The sequence below is a fragment of the Pristiophorus japonicus genome, chromosome 2, assembly GCF_044704955.1.
Source record: "Pristiophorus japonicus isolate sPriJap1 chromosome 2, sPriJap1.hap1, whole genome shotgun sequence".
Lineage (NCBI taxonomy): Eukaryota > Metazoa > Chordata > Chondrichthyes > Pristiophoridae > Pristiophorus > Pristiophorus japonicus.
Window position 1 is genome coordinate 251,972,214 of NC_091978.1, and position 24,601 is coordinate 251,996,814.

Genomic DNA, 24,601 nt, shown 5'->3' on the forward strand with positions numbered 1-24,601 from the left:
CCCAAAAACATTTGCGAAACCCTTAGCTAGCAAATTGCTGAAAAAGACTTTAAAAATATAAACTTTAACTTACTTTATTTTGCAGGTTTTCATACTTACTGCTGCTGGCAGGGCTGCACCAACGGGTTTGACCTCTCGGTATTCTGGGCGTGGCGTACGGGTTGGAAGAGAGCTGAAAGTCTGACGCAGACGCAATCCATGTTGTTGCACGCCCCTCTCCTCAGCGGTACTTGTAAATGCCGCCGCAAGCAGGTACCCGAGGATCCGCCTGGGCTTTGCAACTGGGTTTTCGCCGTGGAGGGTCAAATCGCGGTGAAAACCCGGTCGCAAACTTCTCCAAGATCTGGCCCTAAGGAGTGGAAATTAGCTCACGCCCATTTTGAGGTGTTAAGCCAGGCAGAGCGGTAATTTTAGAGCCTTGAAAAAGTTTGCGCCCCCCCACCGCTGAGGAATTGGAGCAGTTATCTTGGGCGAGCAGTTATCATGGGCAACTTTAATTTACATATAGATTGGGCTGACCAAACTGGTAACAATGCGGTGGAGGAGGATTTCCTGGAGTCTATTAGGGATGGTTTTCGAGACCAGTATGTCGAGGAACCACCTAGCGAGCTGGCCATCCTAGACTGGGTGATGTGTAATGAGAAGGGACTAATTAGCAATCTTGTTGTGCGAGGCCCCTTGGGGAAGAGTGACCATAATATGGTAGAATTCTTTATTAAGATGGAGAGTGACACAGTTAATTCGGAAACTAGGGTCCTGAACTTAAGGAAAGGTAACTTCGACGGTATGAGGCGTGAATTGGCTAGAATAGACTGGCAAAGAATACTTAAAGGGTTGATGGTGGATAAGCAATGGCAAACATTTAAAGATCACATCGATGAACTTCAACAATTATACATCCCTGTCTGGAGTAAAAATAAAACGGGGAAGGTGACTGAACCATGGCTAACAATGGAAATTAAGGATAGTGTTAAAGCCAAGGAAGAGGCATATAATTTGGCTAGAAAAAGCAACAAACCTGAAGACTGGAAGAAATTTAGAATTCAACAGAGGAAGACTAAGGGTTTAATTAAGAGGGGGGAAATAGAGTACGAGAGGAAGCTTGAAGGGAACATAAAAACTGACTGCAAAAGCTTCTATAAATATGTGAAGAGAAAAAGATTAGTGAAGACAAACGTAGGTCCCTTGCAGTCGGATTCAGGTGAATTTATAATGGAGAACAAAGAAATGGCAGACCAATTGAACAAATACTTCGGTTCTGACACAAATACCTTCTGATTGTACTAGGGGACAGTAGGTCTAGGGAGAAGGAGGAACTGAAGGAAATCCTTATTAGGCAGGAAATTGTGTTCGGGAAATTGATGGGATTGAAGGCCGATAAATCCCTGGGGCCTGATAGTCAGCATCCCAGAGTACTTAAGAAAGTGGCCCTAGAAATAGTGGATGCATTGGTGATCATTTTCCAACAGTCTATCGACTCTGGATCAGTTCCTATGGACTGGAGGGTAGCTAATGTAACCCCACTTTTTAAAAAAGGAGGGAGAAAGAAAACGGGTAATTATAGACCAGTTAGCCTGACATCATAGTGGGGAAAATATTAGAATCAATCATTAAGGATGAAATAGCAGCGCATTTGGAAAGCTGTGACAGGGTCATTCCAAGTCAGCATGGATTTATGAAAGGGAAATCATGCTTGACGAATCTTCTGTAATTTTTTGAGGATGTAACTAGCAGAGTGGACAAGGGAGAACCAATGGATGTGGTGTATTTGGACTTTCAAAAGGCTTTTGACAAGGTCCCGCACAAGAGATTGGTGTGCAAAATCAAAGCGCATGGTATTGGGGGTAATGTACTGATGTGGATAGAGAACTGGTTGGCAGACAGGAAGCAGAGAGTCGGGATAAATGGGTCCTTTTCAGAATGGCAGGCAGTGACTAGTGGAGTGCCACAGGGCTCAGTGCTGGGACCCCAGCTCTTCACAATATACATTAACGATTTAGATGAAGGAATTGAGTGTAATATCTCCAAGTTTGCGGATGACACTAAACTGGGTGGCGGTGTGAGCTGTGAAGAGGATGCTAAGAGGCTGCAGGGTGACTTGGACAGGTTAGGTGAGTGGGCAAATGCATGGCAGATGCAGTATAATGTGGATAAATGTGAGGTTATCCATTTTGGGGGGCAAAAACATGAAGGCAGAATATTATTTGAATGGCGGCAGATTAGGAAAAGGGGAGGTGCAACGAGACCTGGGTGTCATGGTACATCAGTCATTGAAAGTGGCATGCAGGTACAGCAGACGGTGAAGAAGGTAAATGGTATGTTGGCCTTCATAGCTAGGGGATTTGAGTATAGGAACAGGGAGGTCTTACTGCAGTTGTACAGAGCCTTAGTGAGGCCTCACCTGGAATATGGTGTACAGTTTTGGTCTCCTAATCTGAGGAAGGACGCTCTTGCTATTGAGGGAGTGCAGCGAAGGTTCACCAGACTGATTCCAGGGATGGCTGGACTGTCATATGAGGAGAGACTGGATCAACTGGGCCTTTATTCACTGGAGTTTTGAAGGATGAGAGGGGATCTCATAGAAACGTATAAGATTCTGACGGGACTGGACAGGTTAGATGCGGGAAGAATGTTCCCGATGTTGAGGAAGTCCAGAACTAGGGGACATAGTCTTAGGATAAGGGGTAGGCCATTTAGGACTGAGATGAGAAACTTCTTCACTCAGAGAGTTGTTAACCTGTGGAATTCCCTGCCGCAGAGAGTTGTTGATGCCAATTCATTGGATATATTCAAGAGGGAGTTAGATATGGCCCTTACGGCTAAGTGGATCAATAGGTATGGAGAGAAAGCAGGAAAGGGGTACTGAGGGAATGATCAGCCATGATCTTATTGAATGGCGGTGCAGGCTCGAAGGGCCGAATGGCCTACTCCTGCACCTATTTTCTATGTTTCTATGTTTCTATGTAAGAGCTGAAGGGGGCACTAAATCGGCCGTTACACACATGACCTGGGGGGGGGGGGGGCGCTAACGAAAATGCTAAATTTTTCCAAACCATTGCGCATGCTCCGAAGTTCGATTCACATCCCGGGAAAAGCCGAATCTTAAAGATGCGGCAAGGTAAGTATGCGCATGCACAGCTCCACCTCCTCACTGAGCTGAGAGTGGGAAAATGGAGGAACAGGGAGGAAGGTAGAGAGCGCACTGTTTCTTGTCCACGGCCCTTGAGGCCTTGCTTGAGGTTGTAGAGAGGCGCAACAATGCACTACATACTGGAGGGGAATGAAAGCCATCACTAAGTGTGTTCAGGAGGCTGTGGATGGAGGTAGCCCAGCACATCTCTGCCCATGACATGGTGGCCAGGAAAGCGACACAATGACTTAAAAAATTCAATGACCTCACTAGGATCATCAGGGTGAGTACCCTTTACATTAATCTTGCAATGTGTTCATGTGAGCCTCACTGTCTTAAACAATGTAAAGGCTTTACACTGCCCAACCCTTCTCTATGTGTACAAGGCCATGCTCCTTGAGTCAGGCCATTGAGGACCTGGATTTGGAGGCTATGTCCAGGGAGTCCATGCAAATGCACCGTAAGTTCATGGGTGCATTGGGGAGGGTGCCGTAGAGCGTGGATGCACTTACTGTGAGTGTGGTGGAGGCTGCCTCAAGAAATAACCAATCTCCTTGTAAAGGATCCCCTTGGAATGAGTAAACATAGCATGGTTGAATTTCAAATTCAGTTGGAGAGCGAGAAAGTTGGATCTCAAACAAATGGAATAAGCTTAAATAAAGGAGACTACAAAGGTACGAGGGCAGAGTTGGCTTAAGTGGACGAGGAAAATAGATTAAAGTGTAGGTCAGTTGATGAACAGTGGCGTACATTTAAGGAGATATTTCATAACTCTCAAGAAAAATATATTCCAGTGAGGAGGAAAGGGTGTAAAAGAAAAGATAGCCATCCGTGGCTAACTAAAGAAATAAAGGATGGTATCCAATTAAAAACAAGGGCATACAAAGTGGGCAAAACTAGTGGGAGGACAGAAGATTGGGAAGCTTTTAAAAGCGCAAAGAATGACTAAAAAAATGATTAAGAAAGGAAAGATAGACTATGAAATTAAATGAGAACAAAATATAAAAACAGATAGCAAGAGTTTCAACAGGTATATAAAAAGGAAAAGAGTGGCTAGAGCAAATGTTGGTCCCTTAGAGGATGAGACCAGGGAATTAGTGATGGGGAACATGGAGATGTCAGAAACTCTGAACAAATATTTTGTATCGGTCTTTATGCTAGAGGACACTAAAAATATCCCAACAGTGGATAGTCAAGAGGCTATGGGGAGGGGGGGGAGGAACTTAACACAATCACAATCACCAAGGAGGTGGTACTCAGTAAGGTAATGGGACTAAAGGTGAATAAATCCCCTGATGGCTTGCATCCTAGGGTCTTAAGAGAAGTAGCGGCAGGGATTGTGGATTCATTGGCTGTACTTTACCAAAATTCCCTGGATTCTGAGGAGGTCCCAGCAGATTGGAAAACTACAAATGTAACATCCCTAGTTAAAAAAGGAGGCAGTCAAAAAGCAGGAAACTATAGACCAGTTAGCCTAACATCTGTGGTTGGGAAAATGTTGAAATCCATTATTAAAGAAGCAGTAGCAGGACATTTGGAAAAGCATAATTTAGTCAGGCAGAGTCAGCATGGATTTATGAAGGGGATGTAACGTTTAACAAATTTGCTGGAATTCTTTGAGGATGTAACGAACAGGGTGGATAAAGGGGAACCAGTGGATGTGGTGTGGACTTCCAGAAGGCATTTGACAAGGTGCCACATAAAAGGTTACTGCACAAGATAAAAGTTCACGGGGTTGGGGGTAATATATTAGCATGGATAGAGGATTGGCTAACTAACAGAAAACAGAGAATCGGGATAAATGATTCATTCTTGGGTTGGCAATCAGTAACTAGTGGGGTGCTGCAGGGAGCGGTGCTGGGACCCCAACTATTTACAATCTATATTAATGACTTGGATGAAGGGACTGAGTGTAACATAGCCAAGTTTTCTGATGATACAAAGATGGGAGGAAAAGCAATGTGTGAGGAGGACACAAAAAACCTGCAAAAGCTCATAGACAGGCTAGTTGAGTGGGCAAAAATTTGGCAGAAGGAGTATAATGTTGGAAAGTGTAAGGTTATGCACCTTTACAGAAAAAAATCAAAGAGCAAGTCATTATTTAAATGGAGAAAAATTGCAAAGTGCTACAGTACAGCGGGACCTGGGGGTCCTGGTGCAAGAAACGCAAAAGGTTAGTATGCCGGTACAGCAAGTGATCAGGAAGGCCAATGGAATCTTGACCTTTATTGCAAAGGGGATGGAGAATTAAAGCAAGGAAGTCTTGCTACAGTTATACAGGGTGTTGGTGAGGCCACACCTAGAATACTGTGTGCAGTTTTGGTTTCCGTATTTAAGAAAGGATATACTTGCTTTGGAGGCAGTTCAAAGAAGGTTCACGAAGTTGATTCCGGAGATGAGGGGGTTGACTTACGAGGAAAGGTTGAGTAGTTTGGGTCTCTACTCATTGGAATTCAGAAGAATGAGAGGTGATCTTATCGAAATGTATAAGATTATGAGGGGGCTTGACAAGGTGGATGCAGAGAGGATATTTCCAGTGATAGCGGAGACTAGAATTAGGGGGCATAAACTTAGAATAAGGGGCCGCCATTTAAAACTGAGATGAGGAGGAATTTCTGCTCTCAGAAGGTTGTAAATCTGTGGAATTCGCTGCCTCAGAGATCTGTGGAAGCTGGGTCATTGAATAAATTTAAGACAGAGATAGATAGTTTCTTAACCGATAAGGGAATAAGGGGTTATGGGAAACGGGCAGGGAAGTGGACCTGAGTCCATGATCGGATCAGCCATGATCTTATTGAATAGTGGAGCAGGCTCGTGGGGCCTTATGGCCTACTCCTGCTCCTATTTCTTATGTTCTTATGTTCTTATAGTCACAGTGGAGGAGGCAGTAGAGAAATTTGATAGAATAAAAATCGATAAGGAGAGGATACTTATAAATTTGGCAGCGCTCAAAGTAGAAAAGTCACGCAGTCTGAATGGAATGTATCTTATGTTGCTGAGGGAAGTAAAGGTGGAAATTGCAGAGGATCAGGCCACAATCTTCCATTCGTCCTTAGACATGGGAGTGGTCCGAGAGAACTGTAGGATTTCAAATGTAACTAAAAGGGGAGAGGGATAAACCCAGCAACTGCAGGCCAGTCAACCTAATGGTGGGGAAACATTTAGGGGGGTCAGCGGCGCGATCGGTGATGGGTCGGGTGGGAAAGTGTTTTTGTTTGACAGCAGGTCGGCACCCCGCCATCACCCCACCACCACGCATCACTTTGAAATGTCGGTTCTGCTAGTGCTGAGCAGACCTGACACGCAGCTTGCATTGCTTGCAGCCACTTAACAATGCTTTTATCCCCAGCTTTTTGAAGTTGACAGGACAGCCACCATTTTACCTTTGTGCCTAGACCTTGTCTGTGAAGCCAAGGTGGGAAGTCACTAGCCATTTTTTCAGCTCATGAGTTGACAGCTTCAAATGTCAAGTCAAAGCTCCCAGCTGATTGAGAAATGTTCCCTTAATCATCAACTTCTCTAAACTGCATTTCCACTACAGATTCAGAATGCTGCAAATCTCCATCCATTCTGAGCTCATTATCTGTCCCACCATTGACAGATCGCTTCTGTCATCTCTACTTCACATGACTTCTATTCCATCAGCATACTCTCTCACCTTGGTCCTCATAATTCCACCACAATCAGCCTGAACACCAGTATCATTAAACCAGCCCTTAGCAACAATAATCCAGGACAAAGTTAATTAGCACTTGGAAAAATATGGGATAATAAAACAAAGCCAGCGCAGATTTGTTAAAGGCAAATCATGTTTGACTTTACTGCCTTCTGGACTCAACATCAAGTTCAACGATTTCAGACCATAATCTCTGTCCCCATTATTTCATTGCACCTGTTGTTGATTCTGCCATTCCCATTTTGCACCTCTTCTAGAACAATCTTTTATTTCTTTACTTGTCCCATTACCATCTTCTTTTGCTTTGTACAATCATATATTGTGTAATTTAAGGGGAGAAATTTGGTACGGTGCCATTTGGGGCGTTAACATTTTATATTTCGAAAATTTAGCACTAGGCGTAAAGGATTCTGAAATTGGGCTCCCCAGGAAGGAAGGGGGCAGCAAATCAAGCACTAATGGCCCCAGTGGCATGTTGCAGGGGTGCTATCATCAGAGCGCTATCGAATTTCAGGTGACTTGCATTCAGCAATCATCCTTGAATCCTTCACACTGGCTCATTCCAGCTCTTAAAGGAGAGGTTCTATAAATCTGCAGCTGATCATTATCAGCATTCCTGCAACTGAGGTCAACCTGAGACCAACTGAAATATCTAATGGCTATGGCTGCTCCCAATCCAAATCCAAGGGAGAGAGCTAGTCAATTCAATGACGGTGCATTGGAGATTTTGGTGGCGGCAGTGGAACAAAGGAGGGAAGCGCTGTTCCCGGAAAGTGGAAGAAGGCCATTGGCTTCAGGACAATGTGGAGGCAAGTGGCACAGGAGGTCTCAGCTAGTAGTGTCATGGAACGCAGCCTGACACAACGCCGTAAAAAGTTCAACGACCTCAATTGGGTGGGCAAGATGAGTAAATGCTTCAACAGGTCCTACATACTAGCATCTGAACATCTGTCTGTGCACACTGCACAAAGCACCACTCCCCCACCACTCGCCCGCCAAACATCTGCAACTACTCAAACTCGTAGCCTCATTTCACACCTTATCTACATTCACAGGTATTCAACGATGGCATGCTTATCTCCCAGACACATAGCTGGACTCTGACTTACACACATTCCTTTCATTTGCAGGCCACGATGGCATACAATAGGAGGGAGAGCAGAAGACAGGCGGGGTGAAACTCAGCTCCAGCAGCTCTCAGACCTGGAGGAGTAAGTGCTGCGGTTCATTGGGCAGCAGGTCGTGGCCGTCGGTGATGTCAGCCCCACTGGGGGCAACAAAAGTATCTTCAACCCCTCTTCTTTTCTCATTCCACTTCCCCTTCACATCCGAAGGCGTTTTCACTTTCCAGCTCCTGATATAGTCTACATTCCTTGCTCCATTCCTGCATTCACCTTAACGCGAGTCTTGTGTCTTTATGTCAGAGACTGGCACTACGCGTTCATTAGCTTAGTAGAGGGGTCTGCACTGGGTAATGCACTAGGAATGAGTATTCCTGATCCCACCACTGCCACTCCACTATTGCACCTGTTGCTGCCTGTCATCCAGTCAGCCCAGACTGCCGCTGCCCAGCCTGAAGTGGTACAGTCTACAGCCGGACCTTCCAGGCCCAGAGCTGGTCGAGGGTATTCTGCAAGGCCATCTGTAATCTCTGGCACTAACACTCAGCAGCTGTCCACCAGTCGTGCTGCACCCATTGGGGGGGACACTACGTATGAGCAATAGAATAGATAAAGGCAGTGTTAAGAGGGATATAAGTTTTTGCACAAGGGTGAAAAGTAAGTTTAATTGTATATATATAGATATATATAGATATATGTGGTTAATGTTTTCTGATAAAAATGTAATTGGAATGTTGCATATTTGGTGCTGTCTCTTATTTCAGTTTTGAGGCTCTGGTATGGAATGAGAAATTGATGTACTGATGGGGAACAGAAGACAAACCAGGAATTAGAGTGAAAATCTATGGAACCAAAGTCTGATGAAGCGGTCGCGGACTGCCTTTGCAGAAATCCGATTGAATGCCTGTCTCCTCCGTCGTTGCTGCTGCAACTCCTGTTCCTCCTCCTCATCATCTTCGTCCTCCTCCTCTTCTTGCTCCTCCTCCTCTTCCTGAGGTGGTGGAGCTATGCCCATCAATTGCTGTGTCCTCATGATGGCCAAGTTGTGCAGCATGCAGCAGACAATGACGAAAAGGTACACCTGCTCAGCCGAGTACTGGAGGGCTCCTCCCGAGCGGTCAAGGCAGTGGAACCATTGCTTGAGCACTCCGATGGTCTGCTCAATGTTGTCCCTGGTGGCAGCATGGCTCTCATTATATGAGTGCTGGGCACGAGTGTTGGGGTTACGGAGGAGAGTCATGAGCTAGGTGAAGAGCAGATAGCCCTTGTATCCGAGCAGCCAGCCGCGAGCTTCATGTGGTGGCTGGAAGAGAGCTAGCACAGCAGTCTGGCGCAGGATGAATGCATAGTGGCTGCTGCCAGGATAGCGGGCATTGACGGTGAGGATTTGGCAAGTGTGGTCGCACACCAACTGTACATTCAGTGAGTGGTAGAATTTGCAGTTACGGAATACCTCAGGATTGTTATGCGGTGCCCGCAAAGCGACATGGATGCAATCAATGGCGCCCTGCACCATGGGGAAGCCCATTATCTTGGCAAAGCCACATGCATGCTCGTGCTGCTTCTATCTGGTCATGGGGAAGGAAATGTAGTCCCTCCTCCTTCAGTAGAGAGCATCTGTGACTTTGCAGATGCAGCAATGGAGGGCAAAGTGGGAGATATTAGAGATGTCTCCTGTTGCACACTGGAAGGATCCACTGACATAGAAATTGAATGCGATTGGTGATTTTGACAGCCGTCCTCACCCTGGTCTGAGGCTCGAGGTCTGGTTGCAGGAGGTGGCAGAGCTCTGTGAACACGTCCTTGCTGAAGCGCAACCTTCGAACACACTGCTCCTCAGTAAAATTGATGTCAGAGAACTGCTGCTGGAATACCCTGGGAGGGTAAAGCCTCCTGTTGAGAGCCCTGTTGGCCCTCCTCCATCTGGCCACATTTGCTGTCTTTCTCTGTGGCTCAGTTGCTTCCGATGGTGCCAGCACAGCCCTATGAAATCATATAAATGTTGAAGTTTCAAATCTGCCCTCAATGCAAGTCACGAATCTTTATGAGCTATAACACTCCTTCAACTGTAAATAGCTCAAATCGGTTGAAACGCCTGTCTGCCTATTTGAAACTAAGAAGGAAATATTATTGCAGACTAAAACATCACCAGATGCTGGTGCCTTTAAATAGCACTCCTCCAGCCGACATCCGACTGAAGCCCGACAGCTGAAGCTGCTGTTGTCAGTCCCAGCCACTAAACCAGGTGACAAGGGCCGATATTTGTTCCGGGGTGATACCATGGTGCTGCGCACGGTGATGATGTCAACATTGTTACACCGCCGCAAAAACCCGCCGAACTTAGCGGGAGGCACTGTTCTCAAACTCATTTGTGTCCCGTTGGAGGGCGCTAACGGGAGGCAACAGTAGCCCAATTTTTCCCCCTTAATCTCTCCTGCCCTCCACCCTATCACACAGAAACAAAGAAACATAGAAAATAGGTGCAGGAGTAGGCCAATTGGCCCTTCAAGCCTGCACCACCATTCAATAAGATCATGGCTGATCATTCAACCTCAGTACCCCTTTCCTGCTTTCTCTCCATACCCCTCGATCCCTTTAGCCATAAGGGCCATATCTAACTCACTTTTGAATATATCCAATGAACTGGCATCAACAATTCTCTGCAGTAGGGAAGTCCACAGGTTAGCAGCTCTCTGAGTGAAGAAATTTCTCCTCATCTCAGTCCTAAATGGCTTACCCCTTATCCTTCGACTGTGTCCCCTGGTTCTGGACTTCCCCAATATCGGGAACATTCTTTCAGCATCTAACCTGTCCAGTCCGGTCAGAATTTCATATAGTTCTATGAGATCCCCTCTCATCCTTCTAAACTCCAGTGAATACAGGCCCAGTCGATCCAATCTCTCCTCATATGTCAGGCTTGCCATCCTGGAATTAGTCTGATGAACCTTCGGTGCACTCACTCAATAGCAAGAACGTCCTTCTTCAGATTAGGAGAGCAAAACGCAACACAATATTCCAGGTGAGGCCTCACCAAGGCCCTGTACACCTGCAGTAAGACCTCCCTGCACCTATACTCAAATAGCCATGAAGACCAAAATACCATTTGCCTTATTCACCGCTTGCTGTGCCTGCAAGCCAACTTTCAATGACTGATGTACCATGACACCCAGGTCTCGTTGCACCTCCTCTGTTCCTAATCTGCCGCCATTCAGATAATATTCTGCCTTCGTGTTTTTGCCGCCAAAGTGGATAACCTCACATTTATCCACATTATACTGCATCTGCCATGCATTTGCCCACTCACCTAACCTGTCGCATCTGAGCATCCTCCTCACAGTTCATACCGCCACCCAGCTTAGTGTCATACGCAAACTTGGAGATGTTACACTCAATTCCTTCATCTAAATCATTAATGTATTTTGTAAATAGCTGGGGTCCCAGCACTGAGCCCTGCGGCACCCCACTAGTCACTGCCTGCCATTCTGAAAAGGACCCATTTACCCCAATTCTCTGCTTCCTGCCTGCCAAACAGTTCTCTATCCACGTCAGTACATTACCCCCAATACTATGTGCTTTAATTTTGCACACCAATTTCTTGTGTGGGACCTTGTCAAAAACCTTTTGAAAGTCCAAAGACACCACATCCACTGGTTCTCCCTTGTCCACTCTACTAGTTACATTCTCAAAACATTCTAGAAGATTTGTCAAGCATGATTTCCCTTTCATACATCCATGCTGACTTGGACTGATCCTGTCACTGTTTTCCAAATACGTTGTTATTTCATCTTTAATCACTGATTCCAACATTTTCCCCACTACTGATGTCAGGCTCACTGGTCTATAATTACCCATTTTCTTTCTCCCTCCTTTTTTAAAAAGTGGGGTTACATTAGCTACCCTCCAGTCCATAGGAACTGATCCAGAGTCAATAGACTGTTGGAAAATGATCATCAATGTATCCACTATTTCTAGTGCCACCTCCTTACGTACTCTGGGATACAGACCATCAGGCCCCGGGGATTTATCGGCCTTCAATCCCATCAATTTCCCTAACACAATTTCCCGCCTAATAAGGATTTCCTTCAGTTCCTCTTTCTCACTAGCCCCTCGGTCCCCTAGTATTTCCGGAAGATTATTTGTGTCTTCCTTCGTGAAGACAGAACCAAAGTATTTGTTCAACTGGTATGCCATTTCTTTGTTCCCCATTATAAATTCACCTGATTCTGACTGCAAAGGACCTACCTTTGTCTTCACTAATCTTTTTCTCTTCACACATCCATAGAAGCTTTTGCAGTCAGTTTTTATGTTCCCAGCAAGCTTCCTGTCATACTCTATTTTCCTATATACACCCTTTGTCCTCTGCTGAATTCTAAATTTCTCCCAGCACTCAGGTTTGCTGCTTTTTCTGGCCAATTTATATGCCAATATAAATAGCCACTGAAACTGCAGAACCATATTAGGTGAAACTGATTGGTGATAATTACTTTAAATATCACTGCTGCAGCCTGCTTCCTGCTGGTAGATGACTGCTCTCCCTGTCGTTGTACTGTGCTGATGGTAAGTACAATGGCTAAATCCAAAATGTCCGATGGATTTTCTATGTTTCTCCTATTTTCTCCTATTTTCTATGTTTCTATCAGAAGAATGAGAGGGGACCTCATGGAAACGTTTAAAATTCTGACGGGTTTAGACAGGTTAGATGCAGGAAGAATGTTCCCAATGTTGGGGAAGTCCAGAACCAGGGGTCACAGTCTGAGGATAAGGGGTAAGCCATTTAGGACCGAGATGAGGAGAAACTTCTTCACCCAGAGAGTGGTGAACCTGTGGAATTCTCTACCACAGAAAGTAGTTGAGGCCAATTCACTAAATATATTCAAAAGGGAGTTAGATGAAGTCCTTACTACTCGGGGGATCAAGGGTTATGGCGAGAAAGCAGGAAGGGGGTACTGAAGTTTCATGTTCAGCCATGAACTCATTGAATGGCGGTGCAGGCTAGAAGGGCTGAATGGCCTGCTCCTGCACCTATTTTCTATGTTTCTATGTTTCTATGATCCACCACCAGCTGATGGAAAAGCGCCGGCCGCTATCTTTTCATCATTTCATGGCAGTAGCGGCTGATGCTAAAGCTTCCAATTTCTCTCCTCCCCCCATGTAACAAATTCACCCTGTAGAAACTGAAGTAATTAATCATTTTGTTTCATGCCAATATAATAAATAAAAAATAACGTGATTACCATTGTAGTATCTAAAAGAAGAAAACAATCCCCTTTACTATTTCAAAATAAATGCCTCCTCGTCTCCAGATTAATCTTAATGATTTTCAAAGAAAAAACATCAAATGTATTCATCTAAATAATATCAATGTTATTTAATAACTCAAATTTATGGTAAACTTTAGACACCATGAGAACATCAATGATGGTGTGGATTTTCATCTTGATCTGAGAGAGCAGATCACCAGTTCGATTTTCAACCGAAATCAATGGAATGAAAATCGGGCGGATTCTATAAAGGATGGACGATCTGCTCCACCAGATTACTGCCCAGGTAGTGAAGACAAAAATCCACCCTGACGTGTGTTACATTCAAGAGTTAACACTGAATTGTAACATTTTTAACGTGAACTGTGTTGAGATGTAACACTTGGCTCCTAGTTTGTGGATTTTCAAGGTTAGTACGCTAAAAATAATCAGTCAACTCAGTGACAAAGTGTTTGTTTCACACTTGGATTGAATATAATTCAGACACTGATGGAAGAATTCATAGATGCAGCAATGTGGTAAAATCATGCACAGTTAAATGTGGAAATCCAGAAATTGCTGTCAGTGACACCCTGCTGCTCCACAGGGTGCGCTGTTGCAGTCTTCACAGTTGCAATCAACACTGAATCAGTAATTTGATGTGAACTTCAACTTTTTACGCACTATTCGTGATAAAAAATCATTGAAAAATTAAGCCTTGTTGAATGAAGTGTATCTCAGTTTACTGCTGAACAACCTCTCTGGCCCTGAAAAACTAATTTTAAGCATAGAGTGTCATTCTCTCCATTCCATGATAAAAACATTTCCATAGATTTTTAAAATAATAAAAGTTAGTTTTTTTTAAGTTTGTTTATGATACTTCAGCATCTACCTTAATCCCATTTGTATATCCCAATCGTTATTTCACTTTCTGTAAAATAATTTAAACGTGCATGATAAAACCCATGTTTTACTCCTGGTTTGCTGTCTTTGAGAATTGTTCAATCTGATTGGCTGCTCAGCCTGCTTGATGACTTCATTGTTGCCAGATGCCACAGATAGATGGTGCTCGACGGAAAGTCACATCAGAAAAGGGGAAACAGATGCCACAGAGCCTGCTAAAACTTTGTGGGCAGCATTCTTCAAGGTCAGCCGCGAGTACGTCACTTCGCCACTGATTGCAAAATCTTGATCAATATTGATTACACTGAGAACTTTTGCAAAGTTAGGAGAAAATTGTTTGCTGGGCATATGTTGAACATGAATTTAATACAGTCTGCCTGTGACAACAGAACTAACAATGAAACTCAACAAAACTAAAGCTCCTATAGGTATGTAAAAAGGAAAAGATTAGCGAAAGTAAATGTGGGTCCCTTACAAGAGAAATTATAATGGGGAATAAGGAAATGGCAGAGAAATTAAATAAATACCTTGTGTTTATTTTCATAGAAGAAGACACAAAAAACTTGCCGGGATAGTGGAGAACCAAGGGTCTAGCAAGAATGAGGAACTGAAATAAATTAGTATGAATAAAAAAATGGCACTAGAGAAATTAATGGGACTGAAAGCCGATAAATCCCCTGGACCTGATAGCCTACATCCTAGGGTTTTGAAAGAGGTGGCTATAGAATTAGTGGATTCATTGGTTGTCATCTTACAAAATTCCATAGATTCTAGAATGGTTCCCACAGATTGGAAGGTAGCAAATGTAACCCCACTATTTAAGAAAGGAGGGAGAGAGAAAATGGAAGACTACAGACCAGTTAAACTGACATCGGTAGAAGGGTAAATGTTGGAATCTATTACCAAGGACGTGGTAACAGGGCACTTAGAAAATAATAATAAGATTGGGCAGAGTCAACATGGATTTATGAAAGGGAAATCATGTGTGACAAATCTGTTATTTTGAGATTGTAACTAGCAGAATAGATAAGGGGTAACCAGTGGATGTGGTGTATTTGAATTTTCAGAAGGCATTCAATAAGGTGCCACACAAGAGGTTATTATACAAAATTAGGGCTCATGTGATTGGGGGTAATATAGCATGGATTAAGGATTGGTTAACAGACAGAAAACAAAGAGTAGGAATAAACAGGTCATTTTTGGGTTGGCAGGCTGTAACTAGTGGGGTCAGCTGGGCCTCAGCATTTCACAATCTCTACATCAATGATTTGGATGAGGGACCAAATATAATATATCCAAGTTTGCTGATGATACAAAGCTAGGTGGGAATGTAAGTTGTGAGGAGGATGCAAACAGGCGTCAAGGGGATATAGACAGGATACGTGAGTGGGCAAAAACATGGCAAATGGAATATAATGTGGAGAAATGTGAAGTTATCCACTTTGGTAGAAAAAATAAAAAAGCAGGGTATTTTTTAAATGGTGGTGTTCAGAGGGACCTGGGTGTCCTTGTACATGAATTACTGAAAGTTAACATGCAGGTTAAGAAAGGAAATAGTATGTTGGCCTTTATTACAAGAGGATTTGAGTATAAGAGTAAAGACACCTTACTGCAATTATATACGCCTCTGAAGAGACCTCACCTGGAATATTGTGTACAGTTTTGGTCTCCTTAGCTAAGGAAGGATATATTTGCCATACAGGGAGTGCAACAAAAGTTCACCAGACTGATTCTTGGGTGGGGGGATTGTCCTATGAGGAGAGATTGCGTAGATTAGGCCTATATTCCCTAGAGTTTAGAAGAAGGAGAGATGATTTCATTGAAATACTAAATTATTATGGGACTTGACAGCGTAGATGCAGGGAGGATGTTTCCCTTGGTTAGAGAGTCTATAACCAGGGGTCACAGTCTCAAAATAAGGGATTGGCCATTTAGGACTGGGATGAGGAGAAATTTCTTCACTCAGAGGGTTCTGAATCTTTGGAATTCTTTACCTCAGAGGACTGTGGCGGCTCAGTCGTTGAGTATATTCATGACAGAGAGCGATAGATTTTTGGATATTAAGGGAATCAAGGGATATTGGGATGGTGCAGGCAAGTGGACTTGAGGTAGAAGATCAGCCATGATCTTATTGAATGGGAGGCTCGAGGGGCCAAATGGCCTATTCCTGCTCCTATTTCTTATGTTCTTAAAGCAAACAACAAACATTGGCCTGGAATTTATCAGAGCTGCTACCGTGATTTCACCGACACTGCAGCAGAAATCTCATTTGTGCACATAAATGGTTTTTGCAGCACATTTCCATCATAGTCACAGTGCTAGTCAATTTGACTTTGAGAGATAGTGTAAAATGAGCGATATTGATTCAGCTGCCCACTGAGAATATTAAACCCAAAACAAACCAGTCATCAAATCCAGAAACTTTATGGGTCCCATATGGCTCAGTACCACATTACGAAAGTGATTCCGTGATCAAATACTCCCAGCGGGAAGTGTCACTCATTGATGGGAATGCCAGGTTGCTGAATCACCATTCAAGTGATGTGTTTACCCACTGAACCACTAGGGATCCCAAAAAATGTATCCTTATTTGAATATTTCCAAATAAGGTGACCTAACTAGCACAGAGATTAGAAACCACTTCATAGCTGAATATGAAGTAAAAATGGTCTCAACTTATTCTCATGTTTTCTGACTATTTATTATTCATGGCTGATTAACGGGAGAGATTACAGGACAAAAGGGACAAGATCAATGACGATAGAGGGCAAGTTACAGTTGGGTGAAAGTTAATTTATAGTTGGTCTATTTGCTCCATTAATGCGATGGAAAGAAATTGGGTAATTGTGTTCAGAGACATATCTTTTTCTAACTAACCCTTAAATGGAGTAGTCTGTGCTTTTAGATCATTCAGTGGAGTCATTATTAGCTATTTAACTATTAAACTGATATTTCAGTAAGGAAGAACACAGAAGTACTCACTTCAATCAACATCACACTTACTGTGTAAGTCTTACTGGAACACATATAGCTTGTTCTTCATAATGGAGGTCTATAAATTGGCTTAATTGAAGGGAAGTAGCGACAAATTTGATGCCTTGGTTTAACAAAAGGGGTAAGGTCAGTAAAAGTCATGCATTGACCTTTTAACAAAGAGAGCTTTTAAAATAGCAACTTGCTCCCCATTAAAGAATACTTACTCAAATTTTATGTTACATGCACCATTCTGAATGCCATGTCTCTTTTAGTAATATTATAAAATTACTGTTTCAAGTTTGACAGGAATTTCCTCGAGAGACTAGGCCTCCATAGTACTGTTAGTAGAGTGGAAGTGAAAACATAGTTAATTTATCCTCAATTAAAAACCGAGGAAGTAGAAGGTTTTTATTTCAGTGGTTGACCACCAATAGCCGAAGAAACAAAATAACAGCTGGACTAATTACTTTGTTTTACTCCTTGACTGTGTCATTCTACAATATGCCTAAGAGAATCTGTAATCACAGAAACAAAATAGCACTGCACCATGGGGTGTAATGTTAAAGAACTACTCACAGAAAAAAAATCCCAAAAAAGGTCAAAGTTAAGACAATAGGTCAGTAGTAACCTCGCTTTTACAAACTCATTATTGTGAGCTGCAGTTTGATCATGCATTTGTGTGCATTCAATAACTCTTAGTAATTGCCTAAACACATTTTTTTATTCATGAAACTAAAAGAGAGATTTATTGGACTCACCTAAAATAAGGGGCCTGAATTTGCTGGAAAATTATGCCACAGTAATGATGCATTAACACATGTGTCACTGGCACATATTTTGCTGAATTGAGGCATCTCGCCGTGTGCCCTGCTCATTAGATGTTTTCTCATACCCTTCACCTTGAAAACGTTTTGCTCTACAAGTTTCTGCAAGTGCAAGCTAATAACGGCACAGCAAGGGGAATAGGGCACCTGGGACCTTGATGAACGATGGAACCAATCATTTATCTCCTTAGCCAATCAGATTTATGGATTGAGAAAGAGACAGAGGAATGACAGAGAAGGCAATAGGATGAGTTAGAGTCAAATCAGATGCAGAAAGAGAAATAAAGAGAGGGAAGAACGATTAGATTAGAAGAGAGAGAAAAATAAGACATAAAGGAAAAGTAAAAAAAATTAAATCTTTTACCTTTATAAATTTTAAAATCTCTACAACAATTTCCCACCTGTAGGAATGAGAATCTACAATTTTAATTGTTCCCTTTCATGTCCGGAGGTCCGGAGAGGTTGAGTGGCATTGCAGGACATAAATCTTATCATTAATAAGTTACTTATGCTGTTAAATTCCAGTCCTTCAGTTCTGCGGTGAGTTTAATTGGCAATTAATGTGAAAATGCAGTAGTTTCATGAAACTCATTGGACAGTTGAAGGTGAACTGCCATTTTCATGAGGCTAATGATGGAGCCACGCAAATCATTCAGCAACTTGTGGAGATTTGCAATTCACAGGTGTAATGTATATATGCCTGGGTTTACCTGTCACCAGGGGGAGCGACCATCGGAGGTCATTGGGCCACAGACACACACGTACAGCTTGTATATAAAGAAAGCCTCCATGTTTAATCCTCATTTTGAGAGCTAATAAAGTAGAGTCAGGTCACGATTGAGTTCACGGTACTAAGCCTATTGAGTTATTGCACATGCAAAAACACCACAAGTTGCTGGATGATTTACACATTAATAACGACAAGCACATTAAACTCGCTGTCATTTTGGCAGCAAAATCTGGGCCATTATTGAAAGTTCCAGTAAACAACGGAGTAAGTGAATTATGCTATTAGTTACATTGGCCATCATTTGCTGGTACATTTGCACTGCTCCTCCAATAGCCTCGCCTAAGCCGATGAAAGTTAATTCTCGTCTATCAGCTCACCATTGCAGTCAATGGCAATCACTGATTTGCTGGATTTATGCTTGTTTTCACACCAGCTGCCACTTAGACGGGGAAATAATGGTCTAAGTGGCCTGCAGCAGCGGGATTATAGAGTGACTTCTCTGACTTCATTTAAAAAAGAATGACTTGCATTTATATGATGCCTTTCATGACCTCAGGATGTCCCAAACCATTTTACAGCCAATGAAGTTCGTTTGAAGTGTAATCACTGTTGTATTGTAGGAAACGCGGCAGCCAATTTGCATACAACAAGCTCCCACAAACAGCAATGAGATAATGACCAGATAATCTGTTTTAGTGATGTCAGTTGAGGGATAAATATTGGCCAGCACACTGGGGATATCTCCCCTGCTCTTCATCGAAAAAGTGCCATGGGATCTTTTACGTCCACCTGTGAGAGCAGACGGGGCCTCAGTTTAATGTCTCATTCGAAAGACAGCACCTCCGACAGTGCGGCACTCCCTCAGCACTGCACTGGAGGTTCTTTTGTACTCAAACCTCTGCTGTGAGACTCGATCCCACAACCTTTTGACTCAGAGGTGAGAGTACTACCAACTGAGCCACGGCTGAATGACATGGAAAAATGTGATTGCTGATCAGGACATTGATTGGATCAATAATTTTGCAGCATCTAACTAATAAGAGAAACATAATTGTATTTTATTTTTTGAAAGCAATAGATTCATTCCTGGGATTCGTGTAGGTAAATATATCACAAATGCTTCACTCATCTGTTCAAACTCCTGTAATTATTTCACCCACACCATCCAGATGTGTATTTTTGTTCCATTGTGATAATATGATCACTCAATTGACAATTGTTTCAGTAATTTCAAAAGCAATAAATTCACCATTTAAAAATCATTTGATTGTCATTGTTGCCAACTATTGCTGCCTATAAACAAGCCTTAAATTGAATGCAAGGGTTGAGAAACTAGGAAGGAGAGATGGAAATGGAGAGAGACAATACAATGGAATTATTATTGTCAAATGCAACAATTGAACATTCAAAGAAAAATACAGCAATATAAACATTTACAATTGACAAGTCCCAAAATAAAGATATGGATACATGAGATATTGATGCATGCAAGGTTCCTTATTGAGATGTATAACAGAAAAGGATATTTCATATGAAATCCATTGCCATTTCTTTTTTTGAATGTGAGCAAGATTTGACCAATTTGAATAGTTTGCAGCCCAAAGAAAACAAAGTTTAGGAAAATTCAAATTCCAACCATGTAAGAAGCCCTGTGAAGGGAGTGCGAGCATGGAAATGAAGCAAGAGAACCATCTAAAAGAATCACTGTTTCAGTGGACAACAGTATTCAGCATCTGGGGAAGTTTTCGTTTCCCATATGGGCCACAACCATTAATCTATCAGAGGTGACAGGCTGTAAGAAAGTGAAGCCACAGAACGCAACTACAGAAACAAAATAAATAAATGAACTGATAAGTCCACAAGAGCCTTCCGCAGCAGGAAAGGAGCAGGTATTTTCGGCCAATTGCTCCATGCAAAGGTTCTAACAATACACACTTGTGGAAATCCCCAAATATTTCATTAAAACAAAGTTCCTATTTAAGCGCCCTGTTCAAATTAACCCGGACTGTACAAAGGCGCTATCGACCCCCTCCTTTCAACCATGCAAATATGTCAGCAAAAGGAACACGCTTTTACTCATAGCCATGGTTATCCAATCTGTTTTTCTTTCGAAGTATTAGTGGCCTTAAAAAATTGAAAATAACTCCAACATTTTTTTTCAAAATGTTTCTTTTGGCCCATCAGAATCCAGAAGTGTGGCCACCCCTCCCGACCCTCCGTTCTGCTCGCTGCGACATCCCAAAGATATTTTCTGCAGATTGTGACGTGAATTTGGGGAGCATAGCAGTCTTACTTATGGCCTTCACCAATATCGCCATTGTAGCGAATTTCAGACCAAAGTCTCAATTTCTCAATTTCCTTAATTTACAGTTTAGATGATTCCCATTAGACCTACTATGAATAAATAGTTTTATGTTTGCGAAGTGTTCATCATTCTCTATTTCTCCAGAATCCATTGATTATTATGAAGCTATTTCCAGATTTATATAAGAATTTGGGAGTATCAGTTCGGGAATGTAGGTCTATTGGGGAAAGGCTGGGTGATGTGGAAGAGCAGAGACTTCAGGGTGCAGGCTAACAAGACATCAAAACAGCACCTCAAATGGATAAGGTTATTAAAAAAATCTAATGGAATAATGGATTTTATGGTGGGAGGTACAGAATATAAAAGCCGAGATGTATTTGTTGAATCTATATAAAACCTTAGTATGTCCAGAGATGGGGTACTGTGCAGTGGTTTCCACACTATAGGCAGGAAGTTGATGCAATAGAGAGGTAACAACACAGATTCATTTGGATGCTACCTGCTCTGAGACTGTATAAATTTTAAAAAGACTTGAAATACACTGGCTGTCTTCATTAGAAGAGAGGAATTTATGGAGTGATTTGATAGAGGTGTTTAAAATTTTAATGGGGTAGGACAGGGTACTGTTTCCAGTGATTCATGGGTCTAGAATGTGGCACATTGATATAGGATTAAATATAACAACAACAACTTCCATTTAACAAGCACCTTTCAGGCAGTAAAACATCCCAAGGCACTTCACAGAAGCGTTATAAGAGATTTAAGACAGGGAGCAGGAGAAACCTTTTTACACAGAGTGTTACGCAAAGACCATGGCAAGATTTAAGACTAGATTAGTTAGGTGGCTGAAATAAAGGGAATAAAGGGATATGGGAACCGGGTGGGCACATGGATTAGAATTATTGCTCATGTGGAGGATAAACATCAGCATGTTCTGCTTGGGTCAAAAAAGTTGCTATGTAACAATTTCAAAATTGTCGGCAATGACAAAGGAGAAGCAATTTTGGATATAAAATTGTAGTTAGATGGGTAGTTTACATGTGAGCGTACGTATTTAATTTATATCCATACCATACAAACCCAGATACCTTTGATTCCAAATAAATAACTACTCTGCTGTTGATCAATTGAGCTGGAAGGATACAAAATAATTTATGCTCTTTGAGTGCACTGAAATGGCATCCAAATCCCAATTTAATAAGAAAATATATCGATGTTTAAGGGGTTTTGTTTTCTTTCCAGGATTCTGGATCCGATGGGATTGTTAGAGCAAGCCTGGGCCTCTTTGTACCGAACATTAGCTAGATCACACTATAATTAAGACGAGATCTAATACAACAGCCCATTGCTGTTGCTGAGTGAATAACTACTCAAATGTCCTGAAATTTGATCCACTCTTCTGTCTCTGGGGGAAGTTGATCATTTCTAGTTGAGCAACATATTTTTCTTAGTGGTAATCACGTTATAGGGGTAATTTAACAAAATTGTATTCCCCGTAGGGAGCCTCACCTTCCAGGGCACATGATGTGTGCCTCGATGACTATCTGTCCCTTAGTTATGTCTGTCAACTTGTCAGGCAATTGTCCATAGGAGGACAGAACACCCAGAAGAGAAGGGAGGGACTGAATGTGTGAAACAACACCAGCAATGATGCAGCTTGCTTCTTAAAATTGTGATTGGAAATAGAGGGCTCAATTTTGGCCGAGCCCGTTTTTTAGCGTACTTACCCGAGTTGTGCCACTTAAGTATATCCGGAGATGCTCCAGAAAAAAATGTTGCAACTTTCGCCGCTGTCTGGCCTCTTCTCTGCAGCCGCGCATCGTGGTCAGTCGCCTCGGGAGGGTGGAGCCTGCATTCTGCGCTGGAGCATGTGCTGGGACGTCTGTGGAGAATAGTGATGGCTGCGCATGCGCAGTAGCGTTCCGAGTCTGCGTGCCTTCCGTGCTGCAGATATGAGGAGCCCTCGCATGAAGTGCAGTCTTCAGGCTCGGTTCCACGGGCCTCTGTTTGCAGTGTGATAAGCCAGGACGGTCATACTGAGCTGGGCTGCACTGAAGAAATCTCAGCCATGCACCCGAGTCTTATCCAGTCTGCCTCTGAGCTGAGGGCAGTCTCTCGGTGCTGGGCATGACGGGCAAGGAAACCAGACTTCAAAAGCAACGAACTAACTATTTTATTCTGAAGATTCTTAATCAGAGTTGCTTTTAATTGTGATCAGTCTGGTGCTGCATGTCCTGATAGCTCTGCTGCCAATACTGGAGCTGAGTGTGCAGGGAAGGTGTGATCGCCACACTCAGGCTGCAGACCACAGAGTTCCTCTTCTCCCAAACCAGCCTCTCTGTTGAATTGCTCCCTCCCAACCCTAGCTCTGGCCGACTGGCCTCCCAGTGCCACACAAAAGGTTACTGCAGAAGATAGAGGTACGCGGAGTCAGAGGAAATGTATTAGCATGGATAGAGAATTGGCTGGCGAACAGAAAGCAGAGAGTCGGGATAAATGGATCCTTTTCGGGTTGGAAATCGGTGGTTAGTGGTGTGCCACAGGGATCGGTGCTGGGACCACAACTGTTTACAATATACATAGATGACCTGGAAGAGGGGACAGAGTGTAGTGTAACAAAATTTGCAGATGACACTAAGATTAGTGGGAAAGCGAGTTGTGTAGAGGACACAGAAAGGCTGCAAAGAGATTTGGATAGGTTAAGCGAATGGGCGAAGGTTTGGCAGATGGAATACAATGTCGGAAAGTGTGAGGTCATCCAGCTTGGGAAAAAAAACAGTAAAAGGAATATTATTTGAATGGGGAGAAATTACAACATGCTGAGGTGCAGAGGGACCTGGGGGTCCTTGTGCATGAAACTCTTTTAGGATCCTTGTGCATGAATCTCAAAAAAAAAAGTTTGCAGGTGCAGCAGGTAATCAGGAAGGCGAATGAAATGTTGGCCTTCATTGCGAGAGGGATAGAGTACAAAAGCAGGGAGGTCCTGCTGCAACTGTATAGGGTATTGGTAAGGCCGCACCTGGAGTACTGCGTGCAGTTTTGGTCACCTTACTTAAGGAAGGGTATACTAGCTTTGGAGTGGGTACAGAAACGATTCACTAGGCTGATTCCGGAGATGAGGGGGTTACCTTATGATGATAGATTGAGTAGACTGGGTCTTTACTCGTTGGAGTTCAGAAGGATGAGGGGTGATCTTATAGAAACATTTAAAATCATGAAAGGGATAGACAAGATAGAGGCAGAGAGGTTGTTTCCACTGGTCGGGGAGACTAGAACTAGGGGGCACAGCCTCAAAATACGGGGGAGCCAATTTAAAACCGAGTTGAGAAGGAATTTCTTCTCCCAGAGGGTTGTGAATCTGTGGAATTCTCTGCCCAAGGAAGCAGTTGAGGCTAGCTCATTGAATGTATTCAAGTCACAGATAGATAGATTTTTAACCAATAAGGGAATTAAGGGTTACGGGGAGCGGGCGGGTAAGTGGAGCTGAGTCCACGGCCAGATCAGCCATGATCTTATTGAATGATGGAGCAGGCTCGAGGGGCTAGATGGGCTACTCCTGTTCCTAATTCTTATGTTCTTATGTTCTTATGTTTCCGCCCCTGGCCCTGGCCGATGGCCTCTCGGTGCATTCTCCTGCCCCTATCCCAGGTCGAGTGGCCTCCCACACTGGCCCGCTGCCTTTTTGGGTTAAGTGCA

At 43.0% G+C, this 24,601-nt stretch overlaps 1 protein-coding gene across 1 annotated transcript in view; it reads right to left on the reverse strand.

The window, feature by feature from the left end:
- The window catches only part of LOC139230071 (uncharacterized), a 33,532-nt gene extending 10,761 nt beyond the window's left edge, over positions 1 to 22,771 (reverse strand). The window contains exon 1 of the mRNA XM_070861866.1: positions 22,633 to 22,771. The gene's annotated coding sequence lies outside the window, so the exon portion shown is untranslated. The remainder of the gene's footprint in view (positions 1 to 22,632) is intronic.
- Positions 22,772 to 24,601: the final 1,830 nt, after the last annotated feature.